Below are 26,782 nucleotides of genomic sequence, written 5' to 3'. Positions count from 1 at the left end.
CTGAGTGGCCTACTCCTGTTTCTGTGTAGCAATAGTATGAAAATTGTGTGTTGTTAACTGGGTAGTGTTAATAATTGTTCATTTTAACCACAACATACTTCCCCAACCTGTGTTAATAGAACGAGAGTATCTTTTGACTTTCTTTGCCCAAGATATGAAGGCAGCAGCTGAGAATTTTTTTGTTCTTTTCCTAACATGTCACTATGTAGTAAATCCTCATTGTCATTTTTTTGTGGCTATGACTGCATTATTAATTCCAAGGCACTGCCTTGGGTACTGCAGACATGGATACTATGATGACCCACTACTGCTAGTACAGGCAGTCAAACATTTCAGGGCAAATTTTTTTTTTGTAAAGGTAGGAACATTTCTAAGGTTTCTATGCCGGAAAATCAAAATGTAAGATATGCCAATGGATGAAGATTCTCTTACACAGTCGTTAAGAGTGTCGATTAATTGAATTTAGAACTGTGAATGATGTATTGAATACCAAATAGAACTGAGCCTCTCATTGCATAAATATTGCCTCTTCTGTTTTAGTATCTAGAACTGTTCACCACTATAATTTCATCCTCTCCTTGAAAGATAAAGTGGCGGTCCTATCTGTCCATCCCTGCCAAAATTATAAAAGCAAAATATATGAAATGGTTTCTGAACTTTTCACCATATTTTTACAAGCAAATTCCTAAGAGGATAAACCTTTTCCGTGTCCAAGTTGGGCTTAATTTAATGACAAACATTATGGCAGTGTTCCATAATAGAATGATGACTCATGGGGTTTGCAGCCAGAAGGGGAGAGAGACAAACTGAGTTCTAACCCAGAACTGGGAAAGATCAAGGTAATTCATTTTATATCTGAATTTGTTTCAATATATACAATTTGCATCGACCTGTCCCTTTTAAGAAAAATAAGGCATTGCTTTATGCGGTATCCCACCATTTTGTATATCGCATTAAGTTTATTGACTTGATGGTGGATGGCGAGCAAACAACTGCATTTATCTTTTCCTTTCCCCTCTAACTCATAATTACTTGCCCACAATCAAAAACTTCCACTATGGGGAATTTCAGGAGGAGTCCCAAGACTTCATTCTACCTTGGTAAGAGAGGTTCTGGGAATAACTTGGTTGTAGCTATCCTCCAAATTATCCAGTTTTTGGTCCATGGCTCCTTTTTGGAGTCATTGGTTGGAACCAATATATTATGCAATGCATGGTCTTTCTGCACAAGTCTGCTTTGGTTTTTCCTATCTGATTTTTCTATTATTCTGAAGGTAGTTTTATTTTCCTGAAAGAACCAAGTTAATAACTAACAGTGATTGGTAATATTTTCTCATGGCCCCTCCTCTTGCTCATTTGCACTCTGCACCTCAACAATATCATCAACAAGCACAGGGTCAGCTTCCATATGTATGCCAGCGTCCCAGCTCTACTTCTCCATCACTACTGGTGGCTATGCCTTTAGCCGTCTAGACCTCAAGCTCTAGATTTCCCTCCAAAACCTCTTTGCCTCTCCAAATCTCTCTCCTCCTTTAAGATGCTGCTTAAAATGTACCACTTTGACCAAACGTTTGGTCACCTATGTCTCCTTCTTTGGCTTGGTGTCAATTTTGTTTGAATACACTCCTGTGAAGTACCTTGGGATGCTTTACTACATTAAAGATGCTATATAATTGCAAGTTGCTGTTGTTGATTGGGAGCAGGCTGATAGGATGGTAATTGGCCTGGATAGGTATGTCCTGCTTTTTGTGGAAAGGACAATCTTCCACATTAATGGGTAGATGCCAGTGTCATGGCTGCACTGGAATAGCTTGGCTAGATGGGTAGCTAAATCTTCAGTAGGATGTTGTACTCTAGCAGTCATCTCCCCTCAATCTCTCTGTCTGCCAGATATCTTGAAATTTCCAGAACATTGTCCATTGTCACCGCAGGCAATCTGTTCCATACACGTGCTTCTCCCTAAAGCAGTTAAATCTAAACTCTCTCTTCACCTTACCTGTTCTGAAATTAAGTCTATGCCCCATTGTTGCAGAGTTTGTGGTTATGTCAAATGTATTGATAAGGTTCAATTGATCTATATTCCAGATTGTGCCTTATTTTCTTCAGTCTAACCATTCCTAGTTTCTATAGCTTTTCCCCGTAGCTCAGGTGTCTAATCCAAAATATCAACGTAGTTGACCTTCGCTATTACCTCTCCAATGGTAGGATGTCCTCACTGTGGTAAGGTAACCAGGATTGTACACAGTACCACAGGTGGGGTCAGACCAGCGCTTTGTACAATTATCATTTCCGGGAACTTGTGCTATATTTGGCTATATATCCCAAGTTCATGTTTGCTTTCTTTCCTGCTATCCCACACTTGAGGTTTCAATAATCTATTCATCAGTAGTCTCTGATCTCTCCCCTGCATTAGACCAATACCATTTCGCTAATATTCCCACTGCTTTCTACCCCGCCCCGGTCCCATCACTTTACATTGATGGTGTGCTATCAGCAGCAGGTGCTTGGTATTCCAGCTGCCAATGGCACACTATACTATACAGCAAGCAAATGGTGTCCCTCCAGTGTAATTCAGGAGCCAACATTTTGTGAGTCCCGAGAATAGAGGTGAGAGGCACATCAATGTAGAGCTCTTCAATTAGCCCTCCCCATTCGAAGACCTCTGCTAGTAAGAAAATTGACATGTTAAAAAAAAGTTGATCAATTTTTACCTGAGACTAATATTTTCTTATTTAAATTGAAGTGTTTTGAACAAGATCACTGGTAGTGGGTAGAATACTTGAGGGTATTTCATAGGATGCTATCAATGTTTGTTTAAAGTGTATAGAGGCCTGAAGAGATAATCATCACAGTTTTATTAGCAGTAGATCATACCTTACAGATCTACTCTAAATTGGTAGGTGAGGGCAAACTAATGGGTATAATTTAGTTGGATTTTCAAAAGATACTGATAAAGATCTACATCTCCAGCTCCTACAGAATATAAAGTCACTTGAAATTAGCAACAAATTAGATCGCTAGATTGAGAATTGCCTTATCGAGGGAAAACAGAAGGTGATGATAAATGGCTGAGTGGCAGTGACTAGAGGAATTCCATAGGGCCATCCCCCTGCTCCTCACACCATCTGTAAACAACAGGGCAGAGGGTGCTTCTAGCATCATTTAAAATTCTCTTAATGAAAACAAGCTATTTAGGCCAGGGGACTACTCTTGTGGCGATCGATAGCCAATAGCATTCAAAGGTATCTGGGTATATTAGGTGGGTGAGTTAAGGAAGAATTTTAATGTGCTTAAGTATAACATAATACACATTGGTACAGGAAATATGATGTATACACAATGGATGGACCCTCTCCAGTACATCTGGTAACACTAAGCTATGTGACTAAATGTAGGGAAGATGGAAAGCATTGAAAGGAAATTGCACCAGTTAAGTAATGAAATCAGGAATTGCATATAGCTTTTAATGTGAATAAATGTAAGGAAATGGACATTGGTGTAGGAAACATGGGGTGGACAGTGAGGGTGAATTTCCTGGCTGTTTTTCAGCATGGTCTTAGTGTGTAACTACGACAAGTACATTTTTGTAGCAGAAAAATCAGGCAGAAGCTTTTTCTACCAGTTTTTCGCCATTAAATCGCTTCTCCCAGTTCCCTCGCATTTCTTGGCCCTTTTTGCAATCTGTCTGCCAAGTTCTGAATGCTGTAACTTAAATATATGTTAATGAGGGGCAGTGGCACTGCATCTCCAAGTCTCCTGTTTTCACACTCAAAACGCACTCAGGGTATTTTAGACTGAGATTTGTAAGGCACCAGCATCAGCTGAGAGAGACGTAAATGGGGAGTTTCTGAGCCTGAAGACTTTGTCCATCCATTTCTGCAGCTGGGAAACACCATGGAGTGATTTTTTTTTCTTTGCCATTCTGCCTACACACACTTGGACTTGCATCTTACTGCTTTGGATAGGGTCAGACCACTGGCAGATTTTCACCCCCCGCACCCCATATCTGCAGTGAGGGGGTTCTCGGGTGAAGGTATGGCATTATCTATGGGCATACCCCTGAATACCATTATCATGGAGGAGGAGGAGAAGCAGCACAGGATGTAGCAAAGGAGAGTCAGGCAGCATTTAAGGAAGATGGACTCCACCAGATATTTCCACCCCTCCCATAGAAAATACAAGCAACACATGAGGAACTTACTGAGGAGATGTATTATCAAACAAGGCTACTTAAATACTGGGATATATCTCAAGTGCATTTGGTTGTAAATTGAAACAGGCTATTTTGACCTGGTATAAATTTCCTAGTAAAGCCATGGTTTGAATGTGGTGTGCGGTTTTGGCCTCATGAATTTCAAAAGTATATTGGTACATTGGCACATTGGCAAGGTTCAATTAACAACAACAAGGATAGTTCAAGGAACTGGGGTTCTACGTCTTCGCACCAAGCCAAGCCTGTTCTTGTCAAAGAAAGGAAGATTGAGAACAGGTATTGTGAAATTCTTTTAAATACTGAAAAGCATAGATAACATAGATGCAAGGGTAGATTTTATGGGTTTATATGATTTTATGTTGATTTTTTTATCCACAGACCATAAGCCTATATTGGGAATTTGGTTCAGAGGTAAGTGCGTCCTGCATGATTTTCCATCCATAGTGCAAATTTGTAAAATCTGCTCAAAATTTTAAAAGATTAACTTAGATTATTATCACATAAATAGGGCACACACACATAGGGCTTAATTTTAGGGGAAAATTGCGGGTGCGTTGGGGACGGGGGTCTCCGAAAATCGCAGAAATCCCGTTTGGGTTCGGAAGCCAGCTCCGACCCACCGACTTCTGAGTTTCCCAAAGACGCACCTGTGTGCGCACGGGGGTCCCGAAACCAGAAGTCTTGCCAGCAATTAAAGCCGGCGGGATGACAGTTAAAGAGCCAAATGTACCTCATTGAGGTACTTAAGACATTTTACTTGTGATAGATTAAGTGATTGTAACGATTTTTAAACTTACCTGGGCGGCTCGCCCACCACTTCTGAATCATGCGTGGTGAAACCAGACGTGAAGGGCCGGATCAGGGAAAAAGAAATGAAATAAATTATATCAAAAACCATAGAAGGAAGTTAAGACACAAAATCAACCTACTTTTCCACCCTGCTCCGATGTCCGATGTCTCCCTCTCTGATCTCCCCCTCTTCACCCCCACCCCTGATGTCCTCCTCTTCACCCCCCCAGATGTCCTCTCGATCTTCCCCTCTTCACCCCCCCGATGTCCTCCCGATCTTCCCCTCTTCACCCCCCCGATGTCCGCCCTATCTTCCCCTCTTCACCCCCCCGATGTCCTCCCGATCTTCCCCTCTTCACCCCCTTGATGTCCTCCCGATCTTCCCCTCTTCACCCCCTCGATGTCTCCCTCTTTACCCCCCCCGATATCCCCCTCTTCACCCCCCTGATGTCCTCCCAATCTTCCCCTCTTCACCCCCTGGATGTCATCCCGATGTCCCCTCTTCACGCCGATCTTCCCCTCTCCCCCCTCCAATCTTCCCCTCTCCCTCCCCCCCTGATCTTCCCCTCTCCCTCCCCCTCGATCTTCCCCTCTCCCTCCCCCCCGGATCTTCCCCTCTTCCCCCCCCCCCCCGGATCTTCCCCTCTCCCTCCCCCCCCCGCATCTTCTCCTCTCCCTGCCCCCCGGATCTTCCCCACTCTCCCCCCCCCCCCCCCCCCCTCCTCCTCCACTCTCGAAATTAACGTTATAGATACAATCAAACAGTATAGCCCCGATTTTAACTCGGGGCTGGAGTGGTGCAGGCGGGGACCGCTCCGTAGATTTTTACTCTCGTGCCTCATTTGCATTTTACCAAGAATAATTTTCTTTTAGGAGATTAAATATACTGATGTGATGCCACAAGAGTCCAAATTGTAAATGGTTTAATAGGAGGAATGTGCCCTATGGACCAAAGGGCCTTTTCTTGTTTCATATTTCTTATCGTATCAATAACTGCCAATTAAACATCAAAGCAACACCCTTCAGTGTATTGCGATGTCACCGTGATAAAACTCACTCAACAGAAAAAATATGATATTACTGTCTGAGAGAAAAGGAAGTTGGTAAGAGTACTATGAATGGTAATCACTTGCATTCCAGGCATTAATTGTTTCAAATAATCCATTAAAAATAAATCAGTTGTTGAACTGTTCCTCTATGGAGCCTTGTGGTGTACACCGTGCAGTGCATGATGAGGAAAGAGGGCATGCCAAAGGAATCCCCTTGGAGTGAATTTAAGTTCGGCGGAGACTGAATAAAATAGCAGACAAATGTTCACATTGACGCCAGTGCTAATAACAGGATTCCCTTGACTGATGTCAGAATGCCTTTGTTTTTCACACATTGTGGATCAGATCTACAGAGTGTTTCCTCACGAGTGACATTTTAAAAATAGAATATTTGAAAGAAGTACTTAAAAAAAAAAAGATTGTTGGTTAATAAAGCACTACTTAAGGATATATTAAAGGGTAAGTACTTATAATTCAAAGTACTATATCCTGGCAATACCTTGTCCATAAGGGGCAGTTTATAATTGTCCATTTTACTTCCCTCATTGTCCTCAATGAAAATGATTGAGGTAAAAATATTTAAATCCTTTATAAAGTAATATATTAACATTGGGATATAGTCCCTGCTATGAAGCATTTCAGAATATAGTCTGATTTTATTTATTTTCTTCTTTTGCTTCACTGTATTTCTGGTTCAGCGGTCTTAGATTTTCATACTGTTTGATTTGTCCCTCTCCTTCTATCTCTCCAAATATTTAAGAATCTTCCATTTCTCTTTTTTACAATGTTATTTGATTGCTCTCTATTCTTTCTCAGTGTTGGCCTTCATCAATGTAGCAGTTGTGGTCCATTGTTTCTTATACCCGTGCAAAGCAGCAACTCCCTCAGCTGCCCTGCGTTGTGTGGGTTTGACAGCCGGTTACAATGTGTAAGGGGTTTTTACTGTTTCTCGGGCTTATTATAGGTCAGCCAGTTATGTTTTTCCTGAGCTGCCCTGCCCGCTGTGCGGTTGCGAATCGCTTTCCCCTTCCTGATTCTGAGCTGAGGACTTATCGGGCGGTAACAAGGACAGAAGAACAGACCAGTGGATTGGTACAAGGAAAACCAATGTTTATTAATAAGAAAACTAAAACTACAAGGTAAACAGTATTATACAGAAGATAAGAGAAATCGCTATGGATGCAATACAGTCTTACACTTAACGGAGTGGAAGAAACGGACATATCGAGGGAAAATTCTAAAATCACAATTTTAGCAATACCCCTTTAACCCCCACCCTTACACCTAGCTAGGTTGTCTTGTGGCGGCCAGAGAATTAATGCTCACCGGTGAAACAGATGAAAAGGCCTGGCCCCTGTGCCCTGCTGCTGCCGTCGACATGTGGTTGCGAGGTTTACTGGATGGCCTTCCTTCTTAGTTGCTAGCAGGCAGACAGGACACCGGGCCAAGAGGCGAAGAGAAGAGAGCGAGAGATACTGGGAAGCCCCAGTTATACCCTCCCGGTAATGGGTTAATTTCGCGCCTCATCAGTTTGCTCCATTGTCCGATTTGGGCTGAAAATGTAAGACAAAAGGGGTCCCGATCTTGGCCCATTTACATTAATGGCCGGTACCTGTACTGATCTGTTCCATAATGCTTTCCATTGTTCCGAATGTTCCTTGATGGGCTATCTTTTGTCCTGGGAATTCTCCTGCTCGAATTTTGATGTGCAGGCCGGCAACGTTGATGGCTTGCCTCAGGGCGTGAATGCAACTGCATTGTTCAAAGAGAATCCAATTTCAAATGCGGCAGGCCTTTGGCCATGTGTCTGACCGCAGCCATTTTGAGAGACCCTGGATTTTTTAAAACACAGTCACACCAGGGTTTCTTTAATAACTCCAATAAATCTTCGGGGGGTGGCGGTGGGGACATGTGAAATTTTGCTAATCCCTTCACTCCCCCCTGTGGATACTTAAACTTGCTTGAAGTGTCCATGCAAGGTGAGCAAAATTTCTGACCGTCGCAAACAACCCTCCCCTTTATTTACCTATCCCTAATCCCTCGATACATACATTCCCTTACTTGGAGAGAACCCCAGTGTATGGCAGGCATTCAGATAGAAAACAAGGTTGAATTACAACAATCCCAGCACGGAGGGGTCCAAATACCCCTGCACCACTTGGGATGAAACAGTATTTCGCATACTATACAACACAACGATGAACAATCTTTATTCAAAACAACATCAAAACGAAAACTTACTTTATTGAAAACAACAAATGGAAGGGACCATCTTTATTAAAATAATGAAACAGGCTGCCATCACTCGCAAGGGATGCGTCCCCGAACTCACGCGGGTGTTTCGTCTACCCGAGCATACTGGTCCTTCCATACCCTTTGTGTTCTAACTACTACCTCGAGACCCCTATTCCTACAATGGACGCAAACTAGGTAGAGGACGATCCCGAGCTGACAGATTACTAGCAGGTGTGATGCCAGACGAATCCAGGAGGGGACCTCTATATTCTCAAAGATGTCCCACCAGGGTGGGGTCGTAATACTCAGAATATCGGCCCCTATCTGGACAGTCTTCTGTTCCAGCATGTAAAAGTGTTTTTGGGACATCCCTACTGCTTTTAATAATATAACGAGATGTTCTGGGAGAGGGGGGATCTGGTAGCCGAAGTGGGCTACATACTTTTGGAGGTTGGTGAAATTCTCTTTCACAGTGAGGTGAACAGTGGATGGTTCAGGGATGGGGACAATTCGTATCTGTGCCACTTGAACTTCTGCCTCGGGTTTAAAGCAGAAACTGCCGTCACTCACCGCGCACCAGCTGTGCTGACCATGCTGGTAGTGAGACGCTGCTGTGGTGACGCAATATGTCCCACCTCCTATATACGCCACCTGTGGGGGAACATGGCCTTGTGCCATGGCTTCCATGGTGCAGTTTATAGGCTTCGGGTCAGCAGCTCTGAACCCGCACTGCGGTTTTGAATAGGCGTTCAAGTGCTGGGGACACAGGATTATGTGTAATCCCCGGCTCTGGCACCCCAAGAGGTCAGTACCCGTCATAGCATGCTCCCACTTTATGACGTCGGGTGGGACCGCTGTGAAACGAACGTGTGCACCCCCCTGAATGACACCAATGTTCACCACCCTGTACACTGGCGCGGGTCGGGCCGTCCCGCCCATGACTGGCATCCTTACAACTATCCCTATGATGGTGTGGTTGGAACGCCCACAGTCCACTGGGACTGGGTAGGCCTCAGAAGCTAGGCGGAGCTGGCACGGATTTAATGTATTCTCAAAAGGGTGGAGGGCTGCGAGGTGTTTGTTGCTGATCCAGGAGGGGACTAAACCTTGCTTTAAATCCTCCAGATTGCTGCGGGCCTCGCCCAGCAACCATGCCCCATACAGCACGCACACTTCATTCTGCGCCGCCTGGTCTGATGCATTCCGACCCTCCCTAATGAGCGCATTCACCGTCTTTGCATGTTTTTCCAGCTCCGCTATGATCTCCTTTAAGTGGAGAGTCATGACCTGATCTTCGTGCAGTTCTGAACCCACCACCTTATTCGCATCGATTAATATTTTCTTTAATTGCGTTTTTAAACCATTAATCTGGGTCTGCAGCTCGATGTCATCTGAGCTTTTGATGACAGAAGACCCCTTGTTAAAACCAGTTAAGGCATCGTTAAAAACACCCCTTCTTTGTCTCCCAATCCCGTCCAAAAGCTCGTGGGTGTATAGTCTGGTTCTGTCAACGTCTGAAAAATCAAACTGATAAAATTTACGGAACATCTCTTTTAAGAGGGCTTGATACAACTGCGCGGTCTCTGTGGGGCACCACGCGGGTAGGTGTACCTCGGTGAGGTTTAAAATCACGGAGGCTACTGCGTAGTGCACCCCTTGATACAGTGCCTGGTCTGTAGGTACTAGCACCAAGCCGTTCCCTGGTCCCTTGGTGGTGGCGGGGCATCCCTCTACTATCATACGTGACGTCGCAGTCGTGGGCAGGGGCTGTCGGGGGCGGGTTACTAATTCAGTGGTATTAACCGAGATTGGGGAGTATGGGATCGCGCATGCGCTCAGGCGCGATTCCCAGTCCATCCCCCTCCCGTCATCTTGCCACTGGCTGTGGAAAATGATGGAAATGCCTGTGGGGCAGACTTTCTCTGAACCCCACATACAGACATAGATCCCCTGATCCGGTTCCCACCATTTGTCCCAGCACACACTTAACCTTCCCTGGGTCCCTGTGATGGTCCTGTGGGTGTTATTCCCTAACCTCTCCCACTCTACCCTGGGGTTCCCCATATCCTTACTTAATTTTCTAAGCCACCACCACCTATCCAGGGGAATGTTGCCTTTACATGACAAACATATTCCTTTTCCCACGGTGACGCTAATCCATGGGGTGATAATTCGTATCATCGGGCACTGGAGGGAGGTCTCCCTGTATGAAAAACCGGTCTGGCTCGAGTACTGGGTCGAATTTGACCCCAGCCATCCGGGCCAGCTTCCCTCGTGAGTGTACAAGGCGATTTCATCTGCCTCGTGTAGGTCACTCCCATCGTGGGCTAGGGGCGCCGTTTTTCCAGAGCATCCAAACATGTGGTGGTCCTTGGTGTCGCCCGTTCTTACGAGGCTCAGTCCAGACAGGGCGAGCAGGATCACGCCTCCGAACATTCCCTGTAAAAGATAAAGAACATCTAGCCGGGCTCCCGATAGGCTGCCTGGCTTGGGTGAAGTGTGAGCGGGTCCCTGGACCTCGGCTCACGTAGACAACACTGGAACGGTTCCATCTTAAAATTACATTACGGTTCCACACCTTATAATAAACCTATACATCTTAACTTAAAACTACAAACTTAACTGCTAAAGTTATATACATCCGCCGCCCGTCTCCGAGCGGCCAGCTCAAATTCTGCTCCCTGCGGCGTGGCTGTACTGACCTTTACTTCCGGTCCCTCACAGCCCGCGACTGCTGGCTGAGGACCTTTGTCTTTCGATTTAACTTTAACGCGGGAGGTAGCCCTTTTAAACTGGGGAGCCGGCGACCATGTCTTCCTAGGCTGGGGTGTCCGAGGGGACCTCCTAGGAAGTGCTGTTGGTGGGGCTACCCTGGCGAGCGGACCCTTGCTGTGGGTCGCAATCCTCGCTGGCTGGGGGCTTTTCCCCTGTGGCTCCTCCCTTCCAAAGTCTGAGCTGGGGACAGGCAACCCCTTGCTGTTTGCTGCCGGTGGCTGAGAGTCTTCCTCTCCAGGTTCAAAACCTGGGTCGGGGGTGGGGCTACCTGCCTCGGGCTCCTCCTCCTCCCCACCTGAGTCCCAGAAGAGAGGGGGAGTGGTTTGGACAGGGGCCTGGGTGACTCCTCCCCTGAAGCACGTGACTGCGCCTGCATGTGCTGCCTGTGAGCTGGGACCTGCTGGGAGCTGGGGATTTCTAACCTCGGGTTGGATCCCAGCTGCCTGCTTTTTCGCCTCCGCAGTATTGGGGACTGATAGCTCTTGGACCGCTTCCCTCCTAGCCTTGTCTATGGCTCGTTCCCCTGCGCGGACGGTCAGGCCCAGGAATTTCACCTCCTGCTGGCCGATCTGCGCTTTCTTTGGGTTCACTTTAAAACCTTAACTCTGCAGCAGCTCCAGCAATTCGGCCAGTAGCGGGCCATGCTCCCCGACTGAGTCGGTAAACAAGAGCAGGTCGTCTACATACTGCACCAATTGCCTGGGCTGGCTAAATTCCTCTAAACTACTTGCCATGCACTGGTGAAAGATGCTGGGGCTATTGTGGAAGCCCTGAGGCAGACAGTCCCAGGTGTACTGTTGCCCTTTAAAGGTAAAAGCGAACTTATGGCTGCTATTTTTCCCTGGCTGGCCATAAAAGATCGCATGGCCTCAAAAAATGACTCCATGGCAGCGGGGGCAATTCCTGTCTCTGCCTCCCCCGTCACTGCCTTTTGGGCTGAGGCGGTGGGATTCTTTCCCTTGGTATCCTTCCAGGGGTTTTTACAATCTTTGCGCCAGTGGCCGTCCTTCCCGCACCCATAGCAGTTTAACTTGGCCTGGGCGGGACGATTCCCTTCCTGGTGCCATTCCCTTTTATGCTGGGCCCCTGATTTAACCTCGTGGACTTTCCCCTTGGGTTGGGGAGTCTCGATACCCCTGATATTTTTAAATGCTATCGTGAGCTGGCGGATCACCGTTTCCTCGGTGGTCTGGGGGTTACGGGGGTCAAACCAGGCCGCAGCTCGAGTTCGAATTTGGGGCAGGCAGTTTGCAATGAGACAGCGGAGCCTGTGGGCCAATTGATCTCTGTTCAGGGACATCCGCCCTTGCATTCCCGGGCATGTGCTCCGGTAGACTGGCCAAAGCCTGTCTGCGAACGCCTGTGGGGATTCCCCGGGGAGTTGTACCGTTTTTTCCACCCGGGCGAACGGACTCCCGTCATTGAGTCCCATGGCCTCCAATATCTCATCCCTTAACTCCTCGTAATCTTTCTGCCCACTTTTACACTCATCTGATAAGGTTTGGAGGAGGTCACCACCCAGAGAAAACAGCAGCATTTTTGCTTGTTCTGCTTCATCGCAGTCATTAACGCATGCTGCCTGCTCTATCTCACGGAAGTGTAGAGAGGGGTCTCCCTTCACTCTAAGCTTAGGGATATGGCTAACCATGGCCCTGAGCTGTGGGGTGCCATGCGGCACTACAAACTGGTTCTGGATGGCCCCTAGGTCCTTGCCATCGGCGGGTGGGCCGTACCTCCGTTGTCGGAGGGGGTACACTGGTCCCGGTCCTGGTCTATCTACCAGGGCTTGCTGGGTCTCCCCTAACGCTTCATCCTCCACCCCTCCTTGCTGCCAGACCTCCTGAAAACTCGGGGCTATGGGTGATGGCCGTGAAGCCTCTGGTTCCCTAACCAGTGTCGTTCTGGGAGCTGCCTGTGGGACTTTCCTGCTTGGGTTGCCGGTAAAATCCGACTGGCCCGCCTTCGGGCTAATGAGGCATACCATGCCCTTCGCCCTCGCTAAGGCCATGCCCAAACGTTCTATTTCTTGCCTGCAGGGGCCATGATCTGTGTCTTCAAACTCCTGGGCGCAGGCCAGCTTGTATGCTGCCTTTACCTCGCCTACTTTCTCCTCCTGCTCTTTTAGTTCTTGCGTGAGGCTGTGGATCTTATCCATTAACCTAACCTCACTGCCTCTCGCCTCTCTGACCTGGTATTCCAGGTGTTCCATTCTACCTCTAGCGCTACTTTTGAGCTCAGCGATCTGGTATTCCAGGCGCTCTACCTTTGCCTGGTGGTCCCTTGCCATCTGCGCCCTTTCTTGGCTTATTGCCTGGAGCGCCGCTTCCCCTTTCTCTTCCGCTGCTGTCTTTTCCTGCAGCTCTCAGGTCAACTGCTTAATCTTGGCTGCTCGCGCTGCTACAGCACGGTCTAGTACTAAGACCTGCTTTTTAAAACACAAGAGCCAGACCGCCTTCTCAATACCTTTCTTATACTGTTTACTTGCTGTCCACTGGATGGCTGCATCTATGGGACGCTCGGCCTTTAACATATCGCCCACCCACTTTTTCGCGATATTTACCTTGCCGCACACATAGGCAGACAACCTTTCCTCCATTGCGGATTCCTCCTCCGCACCATTGTCTGTCTTGTTACACACTTTCGCCTCAGCTCCTGCCTGACTCGCCATTTCTGTAAGGGGTTTTTACTGTTTCTCGGGCTTATTATAGGTCAGCCAGTTATGTTTCTCCTGAGCTGCCCTGCCCGCTGTGCGGTTGCGAATCGCTTTCCCCTTCCTGATTCTGAGCTGAGGACTTATCGGACGGTAACAAGGACAGACGAACAGACCAGTGGATTGGTACAAGGAAAACCAATGTTTATTAATAAGAAAACTAAAACTACAAGGTAAACAGTATTATACAGAAGATAAGAGAAATCGCTATGGATGCAATACAGTCTTACACTTAATGGGGTGGAAGCAATGGACACATCGAGGGAAAATTCTAAAATCACAATTTTAGCAATACCCCTTTAACCCCCACCCTTACACCTAGCTAGGTTGTCTTGTGGCGGCCAGAGAATTAATGCTCACCGGTGAAACAGATGAAAAGGCCTGGCCCCTGTGCCCTGCTGCTGCCGTCGACATGTGGTTGCGAGGTTTACTGGATGGCCTTCCTTCTTAGTTGCTAGCAGGCAGACAGGACACCGGGCCAAGAGGCGAAGAGAAGAGAGGGAGAGATACTGGGAAGCCCCAGTTATACCCTCCCGGTAATGGGTTAATTTCGCGCCTCATCAGTTTGCTCCATTGTCCGATTTGGGCTGAAAACGTAAGACAAAAGGGGTCCCGATCTTGGCCCATTTACATTAATGGCCGGTACCTGTATTGATCTGTTCCATAACTGCTTTCCATTGTTCCGAATGTTCCTTGATGGGCTATCTTTTGTCCTGGGAATTCTCCTGCTCGAATTTTGATGTGCAGGCCGGTAACGTTGATGGCTTGCCTCAGGGCGTGAATGCAACTGCATTGTTCAAAGAGAATCCAATTTCAAATGCGGCAGGCCTTTGGCCATGTGTCTGACCGCAGCCATTTTGAGAGACCCTGGATTTTTTAAAACACAGTCACACCAGGGTTTCTTTAATAACTCCAATAAATCTTCGGGGGGAACATGTGAAATTTTGCGAATCCCTTCAAATGTTAGCCGACAATTCTACCCACACCCTTCAAGACTTTGGCAGCTATCCAATTGGTTTTGGGCTGGTCAGATACAACATGAGACTAGATTATTATATATCAGAGAAACATAAATGGAATTTGCCCCTCCATTATCTTTTGGACAGTTGTGAAAATGACGCTAATTATGGTCGAGTCCATTTGACCTGCAGCTCTTGTGGATAGATAACATGCTATTGAATTTTAAGTCCAAAAGCTGACAGATAGAAAGTGGACATATTTGATTCTCTCCTAGGCCTGAGTGTTGAGCCTTAGCAGACATTTTCTATGTATTAAAAAGGAAAATGTCAAATTACATTGATATGTTATCAAGGAACAATACAATAGAAGGCACTTAAAGCAAAGCAAAAGTGAAAAGCTGGTGGAATATGCATTGTGCATTTTATATATATTTTTTTAAATCATAAAATCTCAGAAAAGGGGACTTCAATATTGGTCCATGTTGACACCAGCCCAGCCTTTCTGATAAGAGACCTTCAGATACATTTGTCAGTCTTCCCAAGTTCAGCTTGGTTCAGTTGGTAATGCTGTCATTTCTGAGTCAGAAGGTTGTGTGTTCAAGCTGCAGTCTAAGACTTGAGCATATAACTGAGGGAGTGCTGCATTGTTGGATCTTTTGGTTGAGATGTTAAACTGAGACATCATCTGCTAATTTAGGTGACATAATAGATCCTATGACACTATTCAAGGAAGAGCAGGGAGTTTTCCCAGTGTCCTGGCAAACATTCCCTCAATTAACACTACCAAAAGCGAATGAATGGGTCATTTATCTTATTTACTGTTTATGGTATCTTACTGTGTGCATATAGGCCTTTGCTTTTACCTACACAACAACAACCATCACTTCAAATGTAATTAATTGGATATGAAGAGCTTTGGGACATCCTGAGGACATGATAAGGCACTGTGTAAATGCAAGTTATATCTTTGCTACAATCACAGGAACTTAAGAACAATCTAATTCTTCATAGTCCATGACCAACCCCCACTGATCAAGTTAGCCTGAGTGACAGAGTGAAGTACATACATGTGGTATTGTACCACACAGTATGTGTTTCCATTTAACCCAGCATTTGTGCAGAGACAAACATGTTCAGAGGATGTAAATGAGGATGCCTGCTTCACCCTACATCTCTAACATATATGGCAGTGAGTTGGCAGGCAATAACTCAATTGATAATTCTGCTAATGTTTGTAAACGCGAGGGCATTGTCAGCAGAACCATAGGATTGACTTGCAGTTTTGACCACTACAAAACATTTCCTATTCTTTAGTTTTACTTTCTTTTTCAAAATATTCAGCTTTGAATCTTCTCCCTATTTAGTGACAGGCACATCAAACATAATAATGGTGACACAGATAACGCAGGTACGTGGAACGACATGACTGATATTATAACATTCTGACCCCAAACATCTATGGGTCTTTAATCCTAGTGTAAATTCCGAGATCTGCCACCATGAACCTCAGTCTCTGACCCCACAGAGTATGCAGGGTCAGGAGGAGTTTCTCTCATCTGTATGATCCTGGTGGGCGCCAGCACCACTATGGGTGCCTGCCATTTTGAAGGCACCGGAAACAGTGGGGCTAGAAAGTTGTTATGAGGCATGCTGGTGCAACCAGTAAAGAAGAATAGTGGGCTCAGGCCAAATTCCAGTGTTAACAACATAATAAAAGGTATGTAGAACTTACTGAAAACTGCACCACCAATTACAAAGAAAAGATTACTTTTGAGGTTAAAAATACCAATGCTTTGCATTTCATATAAAGCTGCTATATGCGTACGTATCAGATAGGAGACGGTATAGAGGGTACAGGCACTGTATGAGAGATCCACAACATTGAAATGACTACTATTCCCATTCAAGATTCTAGATAAATAGATTTTCCATCGTTTAACTTACAAAATATTGACTTGTCTTTGTTTGTTACCAGATCTGAGTGGATTGTCAACTACTACTCATGTAATTTTGAAGGATATGGAATGCAATATAAGCAACAAAAAAGGGAAAACATTTAAGGATTGTATAATTAAATGTTTCGAAATAAGTTGAGATAAATGTGAAATGTTATACCAAGTACATTACATAATGTGGATAAACCATGCATATCAATGCATGCATTATAGGATTATTGTAGGTTAGCTAAAGTTTAAGAGATAGGAGATCTATTTGAGATCATAGGAGATAGTAAGGCCAAGAACACCAATAAATGAAGAAGGACAAATGGAAAAATGGTTTGGGATAACCTTTTGAATAACTTTTGATTTGTTAGTCATGTGTCAATCTTGCTGTTCTGCCTCAATATGAAGAAAGCATTAAAAATATGCTTTTATGAATGAAATTCTCTTGAGGTATTTGGATTTGAGTAAAAACCTTGACCTGTTCTTGTTACAGGCTAACCCATCTATGTTCCATTTCAGCTATATATGGGCGCCTGTGCCCTATCACTTCATATTTGTGTTTGTCTTAGTAACTAGATTAAGGTCAAGACAGAAGATATGGTTTGTCTCAGAGGAGTATGTCCTTGCGTGTAGATGAAATACAAATTCGCTACACCCATCCCAAATACAATTGATAGAGGTGTTCTATTTTATGCTAAAAAATTAATTGGGACAAATTACAGAGTATTCACGTCATTGGGCTGCTATTCCCTTCACTTCCCTCTCAGATGGTGATTGTATTAAAGTGATTTTTCTAATTTTCAATACATGGTGAGGAAGAATTTCTCATATCTACTACACAAATAGATACATATTTCCAGAACTGGTAAACACCTCAGTGGGACCTTTGTAGAAAATGGACATCACAAAAATGAACGTTAACCAAGAATAAATTTACTAACTCTATATTTCTCCTGTGGATTTCAGTACCATTTTAACAAAGCAAATATTTAATCAAATGTTTAAAGAGTTGTTTTGGACATGCAATAGAGATATGAGTTCAGATGGGTTAAAGTATAGGTAGGGGGTAGCTTAGACAAAAAAACATGAGAAAGGGAATAGTGTTAAAAAAAAAGGCAAAAAAACGGTTAAAATGCATGTGTTGCAATGCGCAGAATTTGGGAAATAAACTGAGGAACTGGAAGCAATTATTTTATAGGAAGATCTAGACTTAATAGCATTAACAGAAACCTGGCTGAAAACTAGACAAATGGAAAATAAACACTAAACACAGCGGGATATAATGGGTAACTTAAAATCAATGGAATGAAAATCAGGCTGGTGCTAAAACAGGCAGGTTATCCCTTCCGCCAGATTAACCCAGGCGGTGAAGACAAAAATTTACTCCAATATCTTTAGCAGGGATATAAAAGATAAGAAAAGAGGGAATACATGCTGCAGGGAGGGTTGATGTAGACAAGGAAAGGGTACAGACAGTCAATGTAGTTGGAGCTCAAAGATAAAACAGGCCTTGATGCATCTGTAGGGGTGTATTACAGACCATCAAATTATGGGAAGGAAATGGAAGAAGAAAGCTGAGGTCTGATTAGAGAGGGGAGTAGGAATAACAACATTTTAATTATCCACTTATTGATTGGGACAGAGAGGGAGTAAATGGTGAAAGGAGAATGGAATTCTTAAAATGTGTACAGGAATCCTTTCTCAAGAAGTATGTTAGGAGGACTGCAAGGGTGGAGGCATTGCTAGATCTGGTTATGAAATCAATCAGGTAGATGAGCTAAATGTGGGTGAGTACCTTGGAAGTAATAACCACAATATGATAAAGTTTAAGATCCAACTAGAAGGAGAAAAAGTCAGTACAAAAACTCGGAACACCAGGTCAGATTTTAGAAAGATGAGGGGTGAGTTAGTTGAGGTTGAAGGAGAAATTGGCAGATAGGACTGAAGAGCAACAGTGGGATGTTTTTAAAAAAGAGATTGCAAAGGTACAGAATAAGTATATTCCATTAAAAAAGGAAACTTTTAGGATGCCATGAATGAATAAAAAGGTTAGAAACCAATTAAAATTGAAGAATATGACCTGTAAAGTCTATAAGAAGAAGAATAATGAAAAGATACTAACGGGGAATATGAGAAAATAAGAAGAGGTCACTGACAAATTCAGCATTCAGCTATTCCTCTGAAATAGAAGAATAAAACACATGTCCATGAAATTCTGTGCAGCACAACCTCAGCAGTTACATTGGATCGTGCTCGCCACTGAACTCCACTCCCGACCCAGTCAACATTCAAAGGGTATGGGGAGGGGCCAGGAGTAGCTGTCCTTTAGTAGTTTGGAGGTGTATCTGTGGCCCCTCCCTCACTGAAGATGCTGGAAACGCTGGCAGAAACTAGCTGGGATGGGGGTGCTGGGTTCACCACAGGAAGAACAATCTGGTAGCCCCTGTGATCCCTTTGAAAACCTGAAATAAACATCCCCCCTCATCTTCAGGGGACCAGGTCCTGATCCCGGCCAAAACCCCCAGGTGGCCCCCACATTTGCCCCTCAGCCAGTATGCCTAGTTTCACCAGTTGTACTTGTGCTGACCCAGTGCAGGGTCCTGACTGAGGGCTGGAGCACATAAAGTCCGATGTTTGCAGTCCCTGGTTTTGGCATTGGCCCCGCCTTCTCCGCATCACTTGCTTGTAAGAAGTGGGAAATGGCTCTGCCCCTTACTAGGCTGATCCAGAACTTCTCTCCGTAGCCAAGAACTGACTAATTTGGGTCATGGCCGTGTTTGGGTTGTCCTGTCGGACTCACGCTGAAGTTTTGGCAGGAGTCCACTGGAACGGCTGCATATTTTTGGGGCCATGACTCTTCCTTTTGCTAGGCTGGCTTTTGTAGCATTGTCTTCCTCCAAGTGTTCAGCATTTGGAGATGCCCTTACCCTTAGGTGAATCACTTTCTGTGGTCATTGGCATTGTCCATGGCCGTTGTCTTTTTTTTTAGTTGTTTTCATTGTAGCTCAACTAACCCTGCACATATGCTATTTCTCTACTGTACACTGTTACTTTACTTTCTCGGAGCTCTAGGAAAGCTTCCCGACACTTTCTTAGAATATTCTTGGCATCTCTCTCTCTCCTCTCTCCTCTCTCAATCTTCTTTCTCTCTGCTCTAAATTAGGGGTATGAAAAAAACATGATATTATACCTTAAATCCTACTACGGCAGGCCTATACACAGTACCAAAGCAATCAAATCAAGAGGATTAACTCTGTCATGGATCTTTTCCACGGCGTCATTTAACTGGACAGACATGTGTCCGAAACTATGATTGCCAGATGTCAATTAGTTTGACAAAGGCGTCCCCAGAGGAGCAATTCCGCAGCAGCCAGCCTACCAAAATAAAAAAGACCTTCTCCTGATGTTTAGATCATGAACAGGACACTGAGGTAGCAACCCCTTATTGCCTTCAAATCTCTTCCTGCTCATTGGTCTTTCTGTTCTATGTCATAGAATACCTTTGCTAGTGCTACGTTGCTTAGTCCATGACTTCGAGAGGGCTCTGAGCAACCAACGTTTTCCAAGTCCTGGTTCTACATTTACGGTACAGCAACACCCTAGACACAGGACTGAAAGCTAGTACAGTACAAATAATAGAAACTGAATTTAATCTTTCTTGGGCTGTGAAGAGCTTAGTGGACTGTACACTGAACTGAAAACTCATGCAAGGCTCTGTACAATAAAGATTCTGGTGAATATTCAGGAAGATGAATAATTGGAGCTTGGATAATAAAAATGCCACAATATAATTTTGAATTTATGAAATATATCAGTAAGTCTCCCATGATATTGTGCAAGGGAAGTCGAAGAATATGGTTTCACTTGGCTATCACTGTTCTCTTTGTGTTGATCTTTTTCTGTCTGTCTCCTCTCTGATTCTCTCTCTCTCTCTCTCTCTCTCTCTCCCTCCTTCCATTCTCTTCTACTTCTCTCTCTGTCTTTTTGTTATCTTGTTTCTTTTCCAGTGGGAGATGATGGGTTTCATAATGTGATGTGGTAGGAAAAGCAGTTCCCAATGGCTGCAGGCTACAATTTCTGGTGGGGCAAATGTGACACTCAGCATCTCTCTTCCTATCCCCCCTCCATTACTTATGCTTCCATCTATCCTCTCATATCCATTTAGTCCCCTACTTCTTCACCTTCCCACAGCCCTTCCAACCACCTCCTGACCCCCAGTCTCTGCCTCTTTGAATTATTCACTCAACCCCTGAAGCCTCCCCTTCTCCTGCTTCACGGTCACTTACTTGCTTCTTAACCCTCCATCCACTCTCCCTCACTCGCACATGCTTCACCACCGCCCCCTCCCCCCAAACCCGCCAAGCATGATTGGTGAGAAACCAGAGGCCCACTCACTTTTATCCTGTTTCCCTCCTTCCTCTCCTATCCATTTCTCTCAAAGAGGAATGTTTGCTTTCAAAATACAAAGAAAAAAAAAGAACTCAGGTTAGTTTTAGGATGGGGACTAAATTACACCTGGTACAATTATGTCCCATCTTCTAAACCCGCTTCATCTGAAGATTACACTTGGTCTCGACTCCCTGAATGCAAAACCATGGGAGATCAACTGGTATCTTATTACAAATTATATGTCTGTGCACAATTCCTGTTTACAAAACTGTACTTCCTGGTGTGTTTTAGTGTCAACTTCTTCCATTATAAGTTTGAAAATGGAAAAGCCCTATGTCAAATGGTTCTTATCGTTACATAATTACAGGCTCTGGCCACCAGGTGTTGTTATATTATCTTTTTTTGCACAAATCAATTAAAATACTTTTTGAAAAGTTTTCAACCGTCATTTTTCTCAATAACTGAAATTTTCACTGTCCAAAATAAACATTTAAACAAAAGTCCCACCACCACTTTTTCAGGGAAACTAGGGATGGGAAATAAATGCTGGACTTACCAGCAGTGCCCACATCCTGAGAACCAATAATAAAAAAAACACACAGAACAAGAGTGAAACTTATATGTCGCATCATATTAAACTGCAGTTTCCTAAGCTTCCATAATAGCTGTGATGTGGAGATGCCGGTGATGGACTGGGGTTGACAATTGTAAACAATTTTACAACACCAAGTTATAGTCCAGCAATTTTATTTTAAATTCACAAGCTTTCGGAGGCTTCCTCCTTCGTCAGGTAAATGTTCAGGAGCTCCTTGAAGCCTACGCATTTATACATATAGAACAATACATGGTGTTTACAGACTGCCCCTGCAACTGCCCGTTGCCAAGGCAATCACCGTGTTCAGACAGAGAGGTGTCACCTGCATAATAGCTGAGGAGGTAAATGCATTGCCTGATGTGATACTGATGATGTGGAGATGCCGGTGATGGACTGGGGTTGACAATTGTAAACAATCTTACAACACCAAGTTATAGTCCAACAATTTTATTTGAAATTCACAAGCTTTCGGAGGCTTCCTCCTTCCTCAGGTGAATGTGGCTACTGAGCCACACAAATGTGATACTGAGCCACACAAACAAAAGGATCCCAGGTTTTATCTTGTGTCTATGCTCAGTTAGTTTTGGTGGCAGTTGTGATGTTACAGTTGGCCACAATATGTCTGGGGTATGGAGGGAAAAATCAGCCAAAGTTCCTTCTTGTGATTGAGTGACCATTATTGAAAAGTTTGTGTATGTGGGTACTGAGTTGGACAGGAATGGGCTTAACTATAGTGTCCTCTGTGATCAAATAACCCACTGACACTCACTGCCAAAGCTCATACATGAAGAATGAGTGAGATACTAGAGAGCAGTAGCTGCCCACGGAACTTTATCCCAGCATGCTTTCAGGATTGGGGGAAAATAGTATACTAATTGTCAGGAAGGGTTCCAGTTCTGAATTACAGTGCCTGATGGGAGCCATTTTCTATATTGCTTATTAAAGAGAATTGTATAGGGTACCATAGAGCATGTCAATTCTTTTACAGCATAATCTTTTCAGATTTATTTGTAGGTAAAAGGATCTCTTGGCTATTTGTTGCTATACCCAGGAAGCACCAAGAATATAATTTTGTACTTCAGGATTAAATATTTGTTCTTTTTAATGTGACTGATACACAGGCTTGGAGACTTGCGTTTACGTGAACATAGCGCTGCAAAATTTACAGAGACTCCAGCCTTTTGATTGATGGAAGAAAAGTAACAAGAAACTAACTGTCAAGGTAAAGATAAATTCTTGACTCTTTTCCCATCAAAATCGTGACACCTCTGTAAATTTTTTATTCCTGTGTAGATATAATTGGAAGTCTCTTCTTGTATATCAATTTGATATTCTTTCACTTCAATACATGATCCTGAGTCTTTTAGTTGTGCCTTTTGTTGCTCCCTCTGTATGACAGCAAATCTTCAGTGCTTCTTTGCAAAAATATAATAAGCTCTTGCAGCTCCAATAGTTCCTTCCAGATAACAAAAAAAAGTTGCCAGATTTGGAATTTGATGCATATAATGCAGTTTCAGTGGAATTTGACGTACATTTAATCATGGCAGTCTTCCCGACACTGCAGCCAGGGAACAGCCTCCTGTCCTTTACTCCAAATAGCTGTGGAGGCTGAGTCATTGAATACATTCAAGGCTGAGTTAGACAAATTTTTGATCAGCAAGGGAGTCAAAGGATATGGGGAAAAGGCGGGAAAGTGGAGTTGAGGTGAGCCACTCTGAGACACATTCATAACCGGGGTGGCCTCCTTCAGGACACACATGTAACCAAGGATGGGCTGCTTGAAGACAAATGTGGGAACATACAGCCAGGGTCAGCCTGCTTCAGAGCAGAAGGCAGCCAAGTACTGCCTGTGCACGTGACCTCTTAGTGGAGACGGAGAGGGAATGTCACATCCTCTTTAAAAGATCAAAAATCACCAACTATTTCCTCTATTTGCAACACTTAAAGTGTTACCATTTAGTCTGTGCAAATCCCATCAATCAGTTTGGTGTTATGCAGCAATTAACTTTCAACCACTTTTACCGTCCCGACATTAATTATGATGAGGCTACAATGATATACATATCTATATAATTAAAAGTTATGTGTTGAACACATGTCACTGTCAAGCATGTCACATTTAAATGTATGTACTGCTGTTCTGATTGACTTAATTAATTCCCTGTCTGTTGAGCTGGGTTAAATATAGAACCTGCCACTTCAATATGAGGTAATGTCTTGAAGTGGGCAATCACTGAAGTCTTGACCATAAGGCCATAAGAGCATGCTCTTTGGCCCTTCAAGCCTGCTCCACCATTTAATGAGATCATGGCTGATTTGATTTTTACCTCAACTCCACTTTCCTGCCTTTTCCCCAGATCTTTTGACTCCCTTGCTGATCAAAAATTTGTCTAATTCAGCCTTGAACGTATTCAATTACTCAGCCTCCACAGCTTTTTGGGGTAAAGAATTCCAAAGATTCACGACTCTCTGGAAGAAGAAATTCCTCCTCATTTCCATCTTAAACGGGTGACCCCTAGTTTTAGATTCCCTCATGAGGGGTAACATCCCCTCAGCATCTCCCCTATCGAGTCCCCTCAGAATCTTATGTTTCAATAAGATCTCCTCTCATTCTTTTAAACTCCATTGAGTGTAGATCCAACCTGTTCAATCTTTCCTCATAAGACAACCCTTCCACACCTGGAATCAACCTAGTGAACCTCCAATGCAAGTATATCCTTCCTTAAATAAGGGTACCAGAACTGTACGCAGTACTCCAGGTGTGGTCTCACCATCACCCTGTACAGTTGTAGCATGACTTCCCTGCTTTTATACTCCATCCCCCTAGAAATAAAGGCCAATATTCGGTTTGCCTTCCGGATTACCTGCTGCACCTGTACACTGACTTTTTGTGTTTCATGTACGAGGACACCCAGATCCCTCTGAACCGCAGCATTTTGTAGTATTTCTTCATTCAAATAATATTTTGCTTTTTTATTTTTCCTCTCAAAGTGGATGACTTCACATTTTCCAACATTATATTCCATCTGCCAAATTTTTGCCCATTCGCTAAACCTGTTAAAATCCCTTTGCAGACACTTTGAGGGTGATTTTAGGAGGCAAATGCAGGTGCGTTGGGGGCGGGGGCTCCAAAAATCATGCAAATTCCGTTCAGGTTTGGAAGCCGGACCCAACCGTCGGCTTCAGAGTTTCCCAGGGACCGACCTGCATGCGCGCGGGCAACCCGAAAACGGAAGTCAATTAAAGCTGGCGGGATGACAGTTCAAGAGCCAAATCTACTTAAGGCACTTTACCTGTGACAGATGAAGGGATTAGAAAGATTTTTAATTTACCTGGGTGGCTTGCCCACCGCTTCTGATTCACGCCAGGTGAAACCAGGTGTGAAGGGCCAGATCAGGGAAAAAGAAACGAAATAAATTAAATTAAAAAAACCATGCAATGAAGTGAAAATACTAAATACACCTACCTTTGAAACCTGCTCCGATGTCTCTCCAATCTCCCCCACAATCGTTCCCTCGCCCCCCCCCCACCCCCCCCCTTGCCGATGTTCCCCTCTTTCCCCCCCCCGGTCTTCCAGTCCAGCGCCGGATCTTCCTTTCTCCCCCCCCCGATCTTCCAGTCCAGCGCTGGATGACGTCTCACTCTCTCTCTTTCCCGCCCCCCTCCCCTCGCATTGCAGCTCCTGATGGCAGTCAGCCTGTCAATCAGGCTAGCTGCCGGTCGCGAAACCCGGAGAGGACGTTAACCACTATCAATCAATGTGCGATCGCATCGGAAACGGTAAGTTTGGTTCATGCAGGTTTGCCATGCGCCCAATCACCCCCCCCCCGCTGCCATCCCGCCTCCCTGCTAATATCGGGGCCTTTGTGTCCTCCTCACAACTTTCCACCTATCTTTGTAACATCAGCAAATCTGGCCACAATGAACTCGAGTTCCTTCATCCAAGTCATTGATATATATTGTTAGTAATTGAGGCCCCAGCACTGATCCCTGCGGCACCCCACTAGTTACAGATTGCCATTTTGAAAAAGACCCTTTTATCCCGACTCTTTGTATTGATAACCCATGAGTTTTCAATGCTATCAAAGAATGTCATGACATATGCCTCCAAAATGTTCTTTAGTTTATTGGTTTATGTTTCCTTTCCTTTCTGTGTGCCTGTGTGTAGTGCCTTGTATTACAATGATAAGATTATTGTTCAAAGAAATGTAAAATTTCAGATTTGAAAGTAGAAATTGGGAACTCTGTGGGAAATAAAAATCTTGAACAGAAACCTTTAACAGAAACATGGTTTAGCTCATTGGTGCTTCAATGGGCCCTGTTATTGAATATCATTGTGTGGAATATAGAGATAGAAATCTGTGCACTGTAAAAGCAGTAAAGCTCACTATATATATTTTATATATATTTCAGTGGGTTTGTATAATTTATTGGGAGTGAATTCTTGCTACCTCATTTAATTTATTTTATAATCCTTCACTTTGACACATGCACAGTTGTCCCTTGATATAATCGCCTTTGAATCATTGTCTAGCTATCCAAAGAATAAGGCTGGCTGATGTTGCTTGAAGTGAGTTTGAGTGAAGGAAGCAGGAGTCAGTTCCTCATAACCTCCTCACAAGAGCAAATACGTAGGCAAATTTCTGAGAAGTGCAAAAACAATAGGGCAGTAATGCTAGGGGATTTCAACTACCCTAATATTAACTGGGATACAAACAGTGTGAAAGGTATAGAGGGCACAAAATTCTTAAATTGCATTCAAGAGAACTTTTTAGCCAGTACATAACAAGCCCAACAAGCGAGGGGGCAGTTCTGGATTTAGTTTTAGGAAATGAAGCTGGGCAGGTGGAAGGAGTATCAGTGGGAGAGCATTTTAGTGGTAGTGATCATAATTCAGTTAGTTTTAGCATAGTTGTGGAAAAGGACAAAGATAGAACAGGAGTTCAAGTTCTCAATTGGGGAAAGGCCAATTTTTACTAAGCTGAGAAGTGATTTAGCAAAAATGGACTGGAAACAGCTACTTGAAGGTAAATCAGTGTCAGGGCAGTGGGAGGCATTCAAGGGAGAGATTCAAGTGGTTCAGAGTAAACATGTTCCCACAAAAAAAGGGTGGGACTGCCAATTCT

At 44.2% G+C, this 26,782-nt stretch overlaps 1 long non-coding RNA gene across 3 annotated transcripts in view; it reads left to right on the top strand.

Annotated features, from left to right (window-relative positions):
- Nucleotides 1-26,782, top strand: part of LOC137334186 (uncharacterized) — a 50,068-nt gene that overhangs the window by 18,747 nt on the left and 4,539 nt on the right. For all 3 annotated transcript variants that reach the window (XR_010966095.1, XR_010966093.1, XR_010966094.1), the window contains one exon: nucleotides 22,778-22,878. This is a non-coding gene — a long non-coding RNA (uncharacterized lncRNA). The remainder of the gene's footprint in view (nucleotides 1-22,777; nucleotides 22,879-26,782) is intronic.

The sequence above is a fragment of the Heptranchias perlo genome, chromosome 2, assembly GCF_035084215.1.
Source record: "Heptranchias perlo isolate sHepPer1 chromosome 2, sHepPer1.hap1, whole genome shotgun sequence".
NCBI lineage: Eukaryota > Metazoa > Chordata > Chondrichthyes > Hexanchiformes > Hexanchidae > Heptranchias > Heptranchias perlo.
This window is presented reverse-complemented; position numbering and strand designations above follow the sequence as displayed.